This window comes from Podarcis vaucheri, assembly GCF_965113315.1.
Source record: "Podarcis vaucheri genome assembly, chromosome: 7".
NCBI lineage: Eukaryota > Metazoa > Chordata > Lepidosauria > Squamata > Lacertidae > Podarcis > Podarcis vaucheri.
This window is the reverse complement of record NC_138765.1, coordinates 78,550,853-78,565,505: the sequence shown is the minus strand read 5'-3', so window position 1 is coordinate 78,565,505 and position 14,653 is coordinate 78,550,853.

Sequence of the window (14,653 nt, the reverse complement as noted above, 5' to 3'; positions counted from 1 at the left end):
ATCTCGGGTTACAGACACTTCAGATTATAGACGCTTCAGGTTACAGACTCCGCTAACTCAGAAATAGTACCTTGGGTTAAGAACTTTGCTTCAGGATGACAACAGAAATCGTGCAGCGGCAGCAGTGGGAGGCCCTGTTAACTAAAGTGGTACCTCAGGTTAAGAATAGTTTCAGGTTAAGAACGAACCTCCAGAACAAATTAAGTTCTTAACCCGAGGTACCACTGTACTAGACACAGCAAACAGAAAAACAAGACAAATAACTATGTAAAATAAATAAAAAAATTCCTTCCTGTAGCACCTTAAAGACCAACTAAGTTAGTTCTTGGTATAAGCTTTCATGTGCATGCACACTTCTTCAGATACATGCACACGAAAGCTTATACCAAGAACTAACTTAGTTGGTCTTTAAGGTGCTACAGGAAGGAATTTTTTTATTTTGACTATGGCAGACCAACACGGCTACCTATTTGTATGTAAAATAAGTGTATTTGTGCATGGATTGAGTAACAATGTCCAATTCCAAAAGAGGCTAGAGTTCTCTTCTGATAAATAGTTGGGGTTGAAGAGTGTCCAGACCAATATGAAATTACTGTATATTTGTGCACCAGAATGAAAAAATGGTATCTTGGCTCATTTGGAACCCCTGATTCTCACAACTAAACCCTATGGCAGAAGCCACATGAGACCAACTAAAGCGCAGGTCTCGCTAGTTTGAGGGTTCAAGCCTGGGCAAGGAAATAGCTTGCATCCCAGTGGAAGAATCCTTTTGGGGAGGACCCACAGGTAGAGTACCTGTTTTGGAAAGGTCTATGGTTGCAGTCCCCTGCATCTCCAGTTAAAAGAATAAAATAGCTGGGAACATGGAATAAATTTCCATGCCTGAGACACTGCCCATCAGGCTAGGTGGACAGATAGACAGTCTGACCTGATTTAAGGCAGATTCCTCTATCTGGCAGCCTCCTGCCACACCCATTTCTAGTCTTTGCTCCGGCAGTTGGCTCTAGACTACCAGTTGCCGCTTTGTATGTTGCATTTTCAGATGTACATTTAAAACAGGTGAAACACTTAAAGTGAGAACTTGGCAAAGAAGTTAACACCATTGCTTTGTGACAAGCAGCAGATACTTGCTGTATGTTCACTTTATGTTAAATCCAGACAGTCCTTTGCCTAATATGCAAAGTTACCCACCTTTTCCTTTTCCCTTTTTTTTTTTTTACTTGTGAATGCTACTGTCTTGTGTTTAATGTTTCAGATGTCTAATATGTTGGCATTTATGCATGAGGTCCTACTTCTTCCCCTTTTGTACTGTCTGAAGCAGCTTTCAATTCAGAGATGGGGAGACTGTGGCTCTCCATATGTTATTGTCTCCGTTTCCCACCAGCCACAATTAGCAAGGCCAAAGGCCAGGGATGTTTTAATCCAACAACAACTGCAGGCCCACATATTATCCATACCTGCTTTAATTGCTGACCACACCTCTCTTCATATTGTCTACATCTTCTTTCAAGATTTCTCTCCCTGCCCCACTTCAGAACCATTTTGTTAGGTCCGAGATTGCACAATCCTATCTCTTAACTCGCTTTAGGATACATTCTCAATGTCACTTAAACTCAGTGCCCTTAAGCCTTCCTTTGTAATTTTAATCAATATTATTTTAAAAAATGACATAGGTAATCTATGGGATTTTTTCATATATCTATGCTCTATTCTGGCTGGCTCCTCACATGCAAATGCTGTGCACAAGCAGGGGACAAATATATGAAGCTACTCTCCTCCCATGTTGCTATGCCCATCACCCTCCAAAAGTTGTAAGTCTGAAGTGGGGGATGTTCCCTGCCTCAAACCCCGGATAGCCACAGCCAGTTAGCAAAACCTTCTGAGCTAGGTGGACCAATGGTGTCACTTGACATAAGGCAGCGATGGGCACAGAGACGTGGTGTGGGAGCGGGGGAGGCTAGAGCTTAGTATGTTCAGCCTGCTCACATGTAGCATTTGCATGTGAGCAGCATGCCTGAATGGGGCTGAAGTCTATGGGCAAAGTAGGAGTTCTAATCCTAGTTAACTTGAGTATTGAACCAATAAGTTCTTCAAGGAGTGTTTTGCATATAATGTGAATATGCGAAGCCCCTTCTCCTCATGCCGCCCCTGCCCTTGCTACATTCACAGTGACATTTTCTGCACAAACGTACTTCATAAAAGTAAGCAAGAACTTGTATTTCTGTATGAATGATATTTCCCCCCAGGATTATTTTTAAACATACCCTTTCATTAATGTCAAGAGCTGAGAGAAATATTGAATCTGTCTGCATACACAGGGTTGTATCCAACTAACTCCCACTCAGAGTAGACTTAACTTAATGAACCTAAATTAGTAACAATCATTAACTTAATGGAGTCTACTCTGAGCAGGATTGGCCCACACTGGATACAACCTAAACTGGATATATACGTTTGGCGTTTCAGGATGTGTTTATGTTCTGAATTAGGTCATTTGACAGTGGTCTAAAACAAATTCACTGTGTATCATCTCTATTTTGGGTCTAAGATTAATCTATCTTTTGTCTGCTTTTTAAATATGAGAAGGTAAACTCAAGGGTGCTGCTTGAGAATTTCAACCTTAAAATAAGAATTGGAATGCATGAGCTAATGTGAACTACTTGCACAGTCAGAATTTGCCTGCAGTTATGTGTGCATCAGGTATTATAGTACTATTTCTTTTTTCTGTAGTTTTTATTTTATTTTATTTGTAAAAGGATGTTTCTTACACTCAGGAACTTAAGTTTAATTAACATGCAAGTTTATTAGATCATTTATTCTCAAATGGTTGGCTAATACCAAGCCATTGATTGCAGAAAACTTGTTTGCAATGCTTCCTGTATTTTGGGGCAAGATAAAAAGAAGAGTACACACATGATTTGGGTTGGGAGAAGAGACTTCTGAATTTGGAACTGACAGGTGGAGCTGCAAGGCAAAAATGCAGTTTCTGGGTTTGGGAATTGTGGCTCAGGAGGCCTGGACATTAAAAGCCCACTGAGTTGTGCATTGAGATTTCAGCTACCTCAAGTTGTAGAATAACATGAGTTTATATACAGTTGTGCTGTTAGAAACATTGTACATGGTAGCTTGTGGCTGACATCCTTGTCCAGAACAGCATGATTGTTGCACTTTTAAGCATAACTGGTGCTGTCAACAATGGAAGACTTATAAGTGAGTTTATATAGAGAAGGCATTGTTCAGCAGAGTACAGTCTTAACTTGTCTTGTGCCATTAGCTGTAACATATGGTAGAGAGATCAACAGTTAAAACACAAACCTCTTTCATTTCATAGAGGACATTTTCCTTCAGTGCATAAGATGCTTAAACCATATTCTTTTTGTCAGTAAAATTCTTAAAGAGCAACTAAAGTATAAAATTCTGGTTGAACACTGAAAAAGGTCCTGTCTTAAATGTATGCAATAAGTCTCCAGAAATCCTCAAACTATAATTACCAATGAACAATGAAGTTTTGGTAACTAAGCTGTTCATGTGGGTTAATCGTGGGGTACATTGTATAATCTCTGTTCAGTTAGTGTGCAAGATAAATGTTCTCTAGAACAGACACTTCTGAATAAGTCTAGTATGATAAGTATTTAACATAATTAATGTTAATCCTGCATAATTCAAGTTTGTACAATGATTAATTGCAGGCTACTCCATAGAGCTTAGTAGTAACTCATATGACTCTTCAGCCTTATATCAATTTCACTTTCTCTTTTTGCAAAATACTAATTCAGTAGATTAACACTGATCAAGTCTTTCTTTTGGAAGATGTAAGAAGTATATATTTAATGTCCATGCTAACAAGTTATCCGTTACCTTTGGTATATTGGTTCTGCTGCATAGCATAATTATATATTTAACTTTGTCTAGAAAGGAAGGAAACTTCACCCTGCTGAGGACATTTCCTTCTCTGTTTTTTTCCCCTTTTAACTGTTAGTGTAATGACCTAGTGCCATAAAACTTAAACACAGACAACTGCAGGTGGGAAATATTTTGATATATTAGTCTGCAGTTAAGGTGGAAGCTTCTGAGTTTGTGGAGAGCAAAGGAGATTGAGGTGACATCGACTTCCTGACCACCCCTGAAACAACAATGTGTAGCTTGTGCTAATTAGTTTAATGACCCTCCAGTGTGAAATTAAAAGTGTCTTGTGCTTCCTGTTGATTCCCCCCCCCCCATAGTATCACAATACTGCAGTCAATGATTTTTGTGGGGTACAGAGTGGTTAGTTTGGAAGGCTACCAAGTACGTAAAACTTTGGTGCCTACAAAATAGAAATGTATTTTCTACCTGTGGTCTGAACAAGAGTTTTAAGAAAGACAGAGGACTAAGTTGACAAACATTAAAATTATCAACTTATGTTGATAATTAGGAAAATACAAAATCGCTCACAAAAATGAGCAGATACACTGTTGCCATATTTTATTTACACCAAATGATAACCTGCCACAGGTTTTATGTCTTTCTTAGTAACCAGAAACACAATTTCAAGAGCTATCTACTGATTTATTTTTTTAGTGGCTTTGCACTGATTAATAATTTGCCATATGTTGTAAGCAACCAAAGCATTTCCCAGTTGTTTCATTTTCTTGCTGACAACACAGAAACTGTTGACATATTTGTGGCATATGTTTTCCAAGCTGTCATAATGAAATAGTGTTTGCAAAAACCTTTGACATGCCCAGAAATAATGATTAATGCATGAAATGTCATGTGAGACATGATGAAGATAAATAATTACAAATTAAGTGTTACATTAGGAAATGCTTTATTGCCTTTACCTATACAGTATTATAAACAAAATCAAAATGAGTTACACAACTTCTCTGGATGTTTATAACATAGGGCTGCCATATGTTTTATGCTCTTTCTTGATATTTTTGTAAAAAGAAGCTCAACAATGGGGTTTGTCTTAAAAAACTCAACAATTTTGGGGGTTTCCTTTAAAAAGCTCAAAAACATTTAGGGGGTCCTGGTTGTTACTTTTTGAAATATGGCAACCCAGTGCTTTAAGTACAAAAATTCACAAAATGTTTAGGGGTATGCGTACCCCCAGGAAAAAAGCACTATTAGGGTTAGGGTTATGACATGTCACAAAGCTTATAGTATGCCCTTTTTGAGTTCTGCTAAAATTAGCCTATTTATCTGTAAAGTATTATTGCACTCTGCTTCATATCCAAGGATCCAGCTCCTTTCAGACATTACTCAAACTGCATAGAAAGACACAGATAAATGTGAGTAAGCTTATGGGTTAGTTAATGTTAGTTTTTGTTTATAAGACTGACTAAATAGCTCTATACATTTTTGAATTTTTTAATGATTCACTTTTTTAGTCTGACTCTCCCCATAGATTTACATTCCTTGGGGATGGATCAACACAAGCAAGCTTTTCAGCCCTAGTTTTCTGTATAACCAACACAATTTTGGGTTTATGAATCTTTAATATCAACCCTCCATGCTACATGGCAAGCTGCTTTTGAAAATGAAGTGGGGTTTAAAATAAAGGAAAAGTTGACTATCCACAAAACTGATAACAATTTCTTTTTCTTTTTTTGTTTTTTTTTTTGTTACCAATTATATGAGGGTTCTGGGGAGATTGCAGGTCTTCAAATAGCAGGCATAGCAATGTGTTAACTATAAAGATGGGCCTCATGGCTAAGGATCACTTGGTTTACAAATACAGTATTGTATTCTGTCCCATTTTTGTTGTTTTTCTGAAAGATGGAATAGGCTTCTCTTTAAGGAGGTGTAGCTGTCCATAATTTGTAAGAAGATACCCCCTCCCACATTACCAAAAATGTTTGGCTGTCATCCAGCCATGGAGAGACCTAAATATTACACAACTGTTTGACATGCCATTCTAGGGTATGGTCAACAAGGCCTAGGCCAGCTTTTCCTGACCTGTTGCCCTCCAGATGTTTTGGATTACAACTCCTATCAGCTGCACCCAGTGGGAGTTGTAGTCCAAAAACATCTGTGAGAGCATCAGGTTGATGAGGTTGATTAAAACACTCTTCTTTATGTATCCAAATACTGCAGTTGCCTGAAGGCAGAATGAAGTTGTAGCTTTTCTCTAGAATGAACACTGACTTTAATAAGGCTAGATATGTTGGCTGGCTGGCTGGCTTGAAGTACAACAGAAGCTGTCTTTCTCTGCTGACAAGGTGATATTTGCAAAAAATGCAATAGGTTGCTTATGCCTTAAGGACAGAAGATAGTAACAAGTTCAACAATAATTCACAGTTAACTTGACTCCATGTGGTCAGGCAACATTACCTAGGGGAGTTCTTGAATTTGACTTCATTAATGCTCTCAGTGTGTTTTGAAATCTGTTCATGAAAGAAGCTATAGAAATTCAAAGATCATGACCAGGGGAGGAACATTTCCCCCCAATTTGGGTTTATAAATTAATATATAGGTGACTGCAGCTTATTTTATTATTATCATTATTTTCATGGGAAGGACTGTAAAAGCTTTGTCTTAAAGCTGTACAGTATTAGCCACTTGGATGGAAACTACCATTGGAGAATTCAGTTTGAAGTCAAATGTAGCTGAAATTGTATACCAAGGGGCCTGAGCATCCCTTAGAAGCTTGGTGTGTTCCAAAAAAACCTAAAAAATACAAGCCATCAAGTATTCTCGATCTTGCTGTTCAATTATAAATGGATAAATGTTATGAATTCTGTGTTGCTGACATCCCTTTGGAGAAGTGAATTAATGCAGTCTCCAGCTGCCTGCGGTTGAAGGCCATGAATCACATTGAGTGAGTACAAAATAATCAGAAGTGTGGAATGGGTTTTTGGATTTCAGTTATTTGGTGTTTGTTGGAAGATCTCATTGTAAATAAACAAGTCTTGAAGATGCCACATCCTTTTGCCTTTTGGGATCATATTCTAACCATTAAAAGTGTCCTGCATAGCTGCAGAGATTAAACTGGAGAAAAGCAGTGTCCATTTAAGGGAACAGCTTAGTGCCAGTTTTTAAATTCAGGCTTTTGTGGAGTAGAAAGGGTTCTCTGAAGGTAGAAAGGTTGGAAATCCTCTGCTCTAGAATAACATTTGTTTATTCCATAAAACATCCAGTTCCATTGGATGTTGATCCTTCTCAAGTTCTTTGTCTCCTTGCTAGTGAGAGAGCTGGATAGAATGTGAGGAGATCGACTTTTAGATGCAGAACACTGTTTAAGTTTTATGTTAAGCATTTAATGTGCTTCTTTTTCTGTATAGTCAGTTTATTACTTGACAATCAATTATGCATTGGTCACTTTAAAATACCAGAGGTAGAACAGGCTATGGTCTCTGACTTGTTGGTGAAGTACCGTAGTTATGCACTCTTAGTCAGATTTACATTGGCCAGGGCTTGTGTCAAGAGTCTAAATCACTTTACTTGCTCCCATGAGTGTCAGCTCAGCAGCCCTTGTGTAGAAGTTGTGAGAATTGGTTGTGTGTATATGGTGCTCCTCTGCTGAAAATGGTGATTTGGAAGAAGATTACTGTGGCTTACTTCATGATAATAATGGTAGATATGGTAGTCCCCTAGCATACTTTTGATTGTATACATGACTGCAAGTAATGGCAGGTTCCACAAAAGGGTAACTGGGGCTGGCATTACATCCATGGCTTAGGTACCTGTGGAATTTGGCTGTGCCTCCTGAAACCACTGTGGCTCTCCATAAACTGCATAATGTGCAATACTATGCAGGCCTTGGTGGTGATGGGTCAGCTGTCGTACAGCTGTCTTGCTAAGCATTGCTTGCTTTTGGGACCTTAGTCATCTCCACACATACACACCCCTCGTCTCCCCCAAAATATCCTGTTACAGAGTATTTGGGGATCCTATTTCTTGAAAGTCCATGTGTAGTTGAACATTTCAGATCTTTAGTTGAAATGAAAATCCTTATACATGGCCGTGTAGTCCTTGGATTCAAGGTCATCAGATACTGCACTTAGCTCTGTCACTGACTTTCTTTGTGACTTTGTATGCATTCATTGGAACTCTGGGCTTCACGTTGCTCACTTGTAATACAGGCAACTGCCTGGTTGCATGGGGGCTGCGTTCCAGGCATTCGCACGTGTTGACAGAGCACACATAAGCCTGCCCTGTTATGCCCTCTTCCGGGTACAAAATTACCCACATGTCAGCGGTCATGCGTCAATTGAACATGTGCAAAATGGTTCCCGCCTGTATATATTTATGTTGGGGGCAAGAACATGTAGGCAGTGAGTTAGATCCAGACTTAAGTGGATCACCCTTTAGTCACATTTAAAACAATGAAACTTAAGTGTGATTAATGTAGCCCAGATCCAACCCACTGTATATGAAGAAACCGGAAACTGTGTCCAGCATTATTACAATCTCTGGGTTGACTTGTGTAAAGTGAAGAAGGGAGGTTGCCCATATTTTACTGTTTTCATAGGTGTCCTTAGTCAGAAGTGTTGGAATCTGCCTTTTAATGTTTATGTATGAGTTGCTTCAATTGGTGGATTGTTGTTGTGATACATTTAGGTTAGATCTCAGCTTGCAATTTATATCTGAGATCCTTTCCTGATACCTCCTGGTATCAAGGAGATATTTACTTTTTTCATAGAGTTTGTGGATTGTTTTGGACTACAACTCCTATCAGCCCCAGCTAGGACAGTTGTGCTTTTGGGAGCTGATGAGTTGTAGTCCAAAACATCTGGAGGGCTTTAATTTAGAGAAGGGTGCTTTGGTGTGTCTATACTCATGTTCACAGCAATGCTTTGAGAACATTCTGCTGCAGTAGTGAGAAATAATAACAAAGTATTGTCTGTTAATAAAATGGATACAGCTGTAATGGATGTTTTCTGTAGTTCTAGCCTGTTCCTTTTCTCAATAATTCTGAAGCTCGTTTGCTGAGGGTGTGAAGCGGGTGTTTCATTTTTGTAGACATCAAAAGATCACTTGGTTCCTGTAAATGACCCTTTTGTCAGAGATGTCCTAGGGCTCTGTTACAGATTTAGAAAGCAAAGATAGCAGGAAGTAATTAGTGAAAAAAATTGTTAAAAGATTTTAAAATAGCTCTTTCTCTCCTCAGGGAATTTTCTCTTTCAGAGACAAGATGATACTTCTGACTTTTCTTTTTAATGTGCTTCTAGCCCTTCCTAGTGTGTTGCAGTGCAGAGGAGGGTTTGCAGGAATCTCAGCTGTAGTGTCCCCTCCTGATGGTGACATTCTGGGGATTAGTTTGGCATCTCTTCCAGATGCTTTGTGGGATAGTAGAAATAAGCTGACACTTGGGATTACCAGACTCTGACCTCTGATTGAAATGTGTGTGTGTGTTCCTTAAATCAACAGTTTTTTCAACCAGTGTTCAAGGAACTTTTAGGGTCCTCAGACATTTATTAGGTTCCTCTGTAATCACCAATTGCAGACAAGCTTCCCTGAATGACAGCTTGCCCTCCTGCTACTGATATTTTCTGAAATGCACAGCTATAGGGAAGGGTTGGGTGTGGTTTACAGTGTACACTTTGGTCTCAGTGTTGCCCTGCATGAACTAATACGCTTGGGCAGAGACTTATGTGAACTGCCCCTTGTAATAGTCTTGTAAATAAGCCCCCACAAGTTAATAGCATGCAAAAAAGAGAAGAAAAGAAAAAGAATCACTAGTCTATTGGGGGCTGGCAGAGGAGGGACTACGAGCTGCATTTCTGTACTGGGTGTGGAAGAGGGGACTTTCCTCCAGCAGCCTGTTTGGTTTCTGTGCTGGTACCTCTGCCATCCTGTTCACCTGTCTGCATAGAATTTAATGCACCTGCCTGTGTGCAGTTCCTGGTCGTCTATGGTTATGAGGCTAGTGCTTAAATACAAGGGTACCCTAGGCTGCTATAGAATACACAACAGTTCTGTGGCAGGGCACAGGGGTTTCTGGGCAGGCAAGTTATTGAGGAAAAAGTTTGAAACCAACTGACATCAACCCCAGCCATGGATTTTGAAATCAAATTGTACCATGTAGTTCTATAGTCAGTGACTGAATTAAATTTATTGTACTTTTCACCCATGTTAGATGACTTGCTAAACTTGTATCTGGGTTATACTGCTTCGGGCTACAGATGACAGCTCATTTGATAGAATAGTCATTCCTACAAAAAAGAAAAAGAAACTGAATCCCTACACCTACAAAGCAAGCTTTCTTGGAATAAGCAGTTCTGTCTTAGCCTTCTTTCTGCTATATCACTTTTCTCTGTGGGGATATTTGTTTGTTTGTTTGTAACATTCCGTCATGTGAGCACCCCCACCCTAACACAAGCAGTATGAAATTGAGCAATCCAGACACAAGTTTACCACCTCTACTGTTCTTACTACTATGTTTTAAATCAATCACATCAACTGTCCCCACAATCCCTGGTCATCTGCATGGTTATGGTCTTGATAGATTAGTATTTTTGGTGCTTTTCAGACAATTATTGTTTCCCAAAGCAGCTCCTATCAACAGTCAGTGACAGGCCCTTCTATAAGGCTTACAAGCTAAACAAAAAGAAGTAACACAAGGGAAGAGGAGGGAATGGAAAAGGCAGAGGAGGGAGATCATTCCACCCGCATGTCTATCTTGTGGCACATAAATGAATTTACCTTCTTTTGATTAAACTCTTGATTTCTTGTGACAGAAGCTTCTTTTTCAGCAGTTGAGAAGTTTGATTTTGCTTCTGAACAACAAAGCTTATTGAAATAGGGTACAAATAAATTACAAGGAAGACAACTTATGCTTTTTGTTAGACAACACTTGAATGAGTCCAAAATATTTAGCATACCTTAATCTGTGTTAAGTTGTATATTAAAATCACTGTTTTGTTTCCACAGGGTGGCATTTTGCAGTGTTTCCAAGTTGTGATAACCAAGGCGAGGCGAATAGTCCAGGGAGCTTTTCTCCATCTTAACAGAGCCAGGTAAACTGAACAGCAGCTTGAACCCAATATTTTGTTTTGAGCTCCAGTATGCATGATGAAAGTAGTGTAGAATCTATGTGATAGCCTCTTGTGAAATGTCGCACCTGTCCGTACCCTCAAGGCCTGCTACCAACATTCTTGAGATACTTAGGCTGAGAATATTTTGTTGATAGAAATGGGGCTCTTCAGTCCTGAAATGATCAATATATGTGGTGGTTCCATTCATTAGTTCATGGTATTATTATTTCATTCCAGGGGGCGGGTGAGGACTGAGGAAGAATTTAGGCAGTAAAGCTTGCAGGGGAAACTGCCAGGGGCTGCCCTTGAGCCTTCAAATTATACAGCAAGCATAACTTGATTCCAATTTATTGTATATTGGAAGATGCAGCTTGCCTTCACCTATGTAGCTTGGATGTGTCTTAAAACCAACATGGTAGCATTTGTACAGGTTTCATGTTGTCTTTGTGGACAATTTCAGTGGGCTACTTAAAACCACTTAGCTCTACATATCCCAAATAACCATAATCACCCCTGTGTCCCACATTGGTGTCTAAAATTGATGAGTAACACCTTTTTAAGTTCATTCACCAGTTAGGACTGTAAGAGCCTATGGACAAGTGACTGCCCCTTGATTGCAGAAATTCTTCCCTCTGAGGACTCGGCAAAGAGAGTCTGCTAGAGCTTCATCAGAAAGTGAGGTAAAATGTATACTGTGAGCAGAACAGAACACCATTTCTTGATAGTGGCCTGGTTCTCACATTACACTAAGCCAAACCATTCAGGCTCCCAGAGAGGAGATTGTGGCCACTTAGCTTTTCCCCAGTTGTTTTGCTCCTGTTGTATACTGAGCTAAGCCATGGTTTGGCTTATGTTTTCAATTGGAACCTGACTATTTAGCTGCCGAGTCCAGAGGAGGAGGATTAGCATGATTAGCTTCCCTGCACGTGATCTTTTTGCCTATCTTTGGCTGTTTTGCTGGATGGTAGCAATAATGCCTTGCTTCAATGCCCCTATAGCAGTAAAGGTTTTTCTTTTATCTAAACCAGGAGTTGTCATCCTGGTCCCTACCGCCCACTAGTGGGCGTTTCAGGATTCTGGGTGGGCGCTAGGGGGTTCTACGGCACAAGCTGAATCCTCCTTACATTGAGCATTGGTGGCGGTAAGGAAATTTTACCATCAAGAAAGATGCATTAGTGGGTGGTAGGTATAAAGAGGTTGACTATCCCGATCTAAACCGTAGTGACTCTAACATTCAGGGACATGTAATTATGTTGTCAAGTTTCCCTCTGATTCATTCATTAATTTTTCTAGTATATTTTGAGGCACGAGGTTTATACTATCATCCTTGTTGGAATGCCGTGTTGGCAGTTCAGAGATAAATGCCATTCAGCCACAACCAGAACTGAATAATCATAACTGTATATATATATATATTTCTGTTTCCTTTTCCTTTTCCCACTTCTAGTCTACTCTTATTTTAATTCCTTCCACCTTAGGAATGAAGTGAAAGGAAGGGTACTGTTCACCTTAATGCAGGGGTGGGAAACTGCAGCCTCCAGATGTTACTGTATGCAGCTCTAGGCAGCATAGCCAAAGGTCAAGGATTACGTGGGTTGTAGTCCAGCAACACCCAGAGGCCACAGATACTTCACCCCTGGCTTAAGGTTACCTGCTGAATTGTGCAAAATTTGTCTGAGGGATGGGGCTGGTGTTTTTTGATCCTGGTAAGTGGTGCCACCTGCTGGAAAATGAAGCACAAAATGCTCATTTTTTTCTTTTAAAAAGCTATTTATGTGTTTCACCTGTTGGTGGAAAGAAGCACCTTCCTTTTAATTTCCAGCGTGTCTGACTTGTGCCATAACTCCGTCTATAGTCTGTTGGGATATATTGTGGCTTTGGAACACATTATACTAACATTCCTTCACCTGGCCCTTCCCACCATAGGTTTGCTGACAAGCTAAATTAAGAGGCATTGCAGGACCCTTAAAAAGTTATTGGGCTTTGGCAGGTCTCCAATTTAGAGTTCCACATTTGTGGAGCAACCACCCAAATTCATGGGCGATTGTTGGGCAAAGTGAGATCTTCTGTCATATAGTCAACAGACTGGTTCCTGACGTCACATGAGAAACGGTGTGTTGGCCTCAAAGGAGTTAAGATTATAATACGTGATGGTGCCAGGAAGGTGCAGTGACATGTGCCATCTTGCTATAACTTGCTCCATCTCTGAGGAGGAATGCTTCCTTCAAGATCTGGCTAATTTTGAAGCCTCTGGAGAACTTCCCATGCTTATCTGTTGATAGGTCTAGAGTCACAGTAGATGAATTTGTTAGAGCCTGCTTCCTAATATCCTGATCTTGCTTTTGATGGGCATTTATTGCCCTTTGAAAGGACAGCTGAGTCGTCTTGAAAGATTATGACTTATTTCAGATAAAAATGAATTGCCTAAGAGCAGCAACATACACTGCAGTTGCCAAACAAGAAACTAGTGAGCTTTTGGTTAAACTGTTTGTGCGCAGATTGCCAGAACATAGTGTCACTTTTTTTATTTTGTTTAAACAAATGATATAGAAATTACAATGCACCCAATCAAATATGGATACTACATTTCATTCTCCTTGTATGGTTTCTTGTAGGTGGAGCCCTGCATGCTTTTCCCTAAGCGCAGATTGCATCTTTGATTCCTCCATCCTTGGCTGTTCTTGATTAAACGTTCTCATAGCCTGGGATTACTAGGCAAGCAGGTAATGTTAGCTGTTGGTCTATTCTTAACTTCTTTTTCTTCTTATAAACTACGATCCATTCTGTGCAGTTTGGAGGAATTGAAAGGCTGCATGGATAAACTGTCATCTGTGCGTGGTATCTTAATATAGCTAAGTTAGACATTCATATTGGTGATTAAGCTAGCAGTCAGGCTGAATGTTGCTGCTAATTAATTGTAAAAGTTTATTTGTGAATATATTTATATGCTGCTGTCTCATAAAGATATATCCCAGCAGCTTACAACAATATAAAAACATAAAACCAAATACAGTGGTACCTTGGGTAGCGTAATTTCAAGTTACGAACACGGCAAACCCAGAAGTGTATACTTCTGGGTTTTGCCGTGCCACAGAAACAACGCCTCCGGATACAGACTTTTTGGGGTAAGTACGGACCCCCAGGACAAATTAAGTCTGTATCCAGAGGGTCCACTGTAATAAAAAGTTAAAAATAAGTTAAAAGCAAAAAAGAAATAAAAAACAAACCTCAATGAACCATTGTGGGGGATGTACTCTTAATTGCCTGCAAAAGTTTTCAGCAGGTGTTTAAAAGTTTGCACAGAAATGCTCACTGAATCTCTATTAGCAGAGTGTTTCACAGGACTGGGTCGATGATACTAAAGGCTTGATTTCTTGTTGTTGTCAAATGAGCCTGTTTGCCTCGTGCTTCCCAAGGAAGAGTGACTTACCGGAAGAATAAGAAATCAAGATAACAAACTTTTTATAAGAGAATGGAAATGGTTTATTGAATATTTACAGATAAATTGCAAACAGATAAAAACGTTGGCAGGATTATTGTTTCGGAACAATATGCAGTTTCGGAAGAGTATATATTTAAAGTAGATAATTAAATGATCAAATTAAATGAATTTGAATATGCAGAAGATATTTAAAAAAAGAACCACAGAAAGAGGGGGGAGGAAGTCAAACTTTGAAATGTTAAAATGA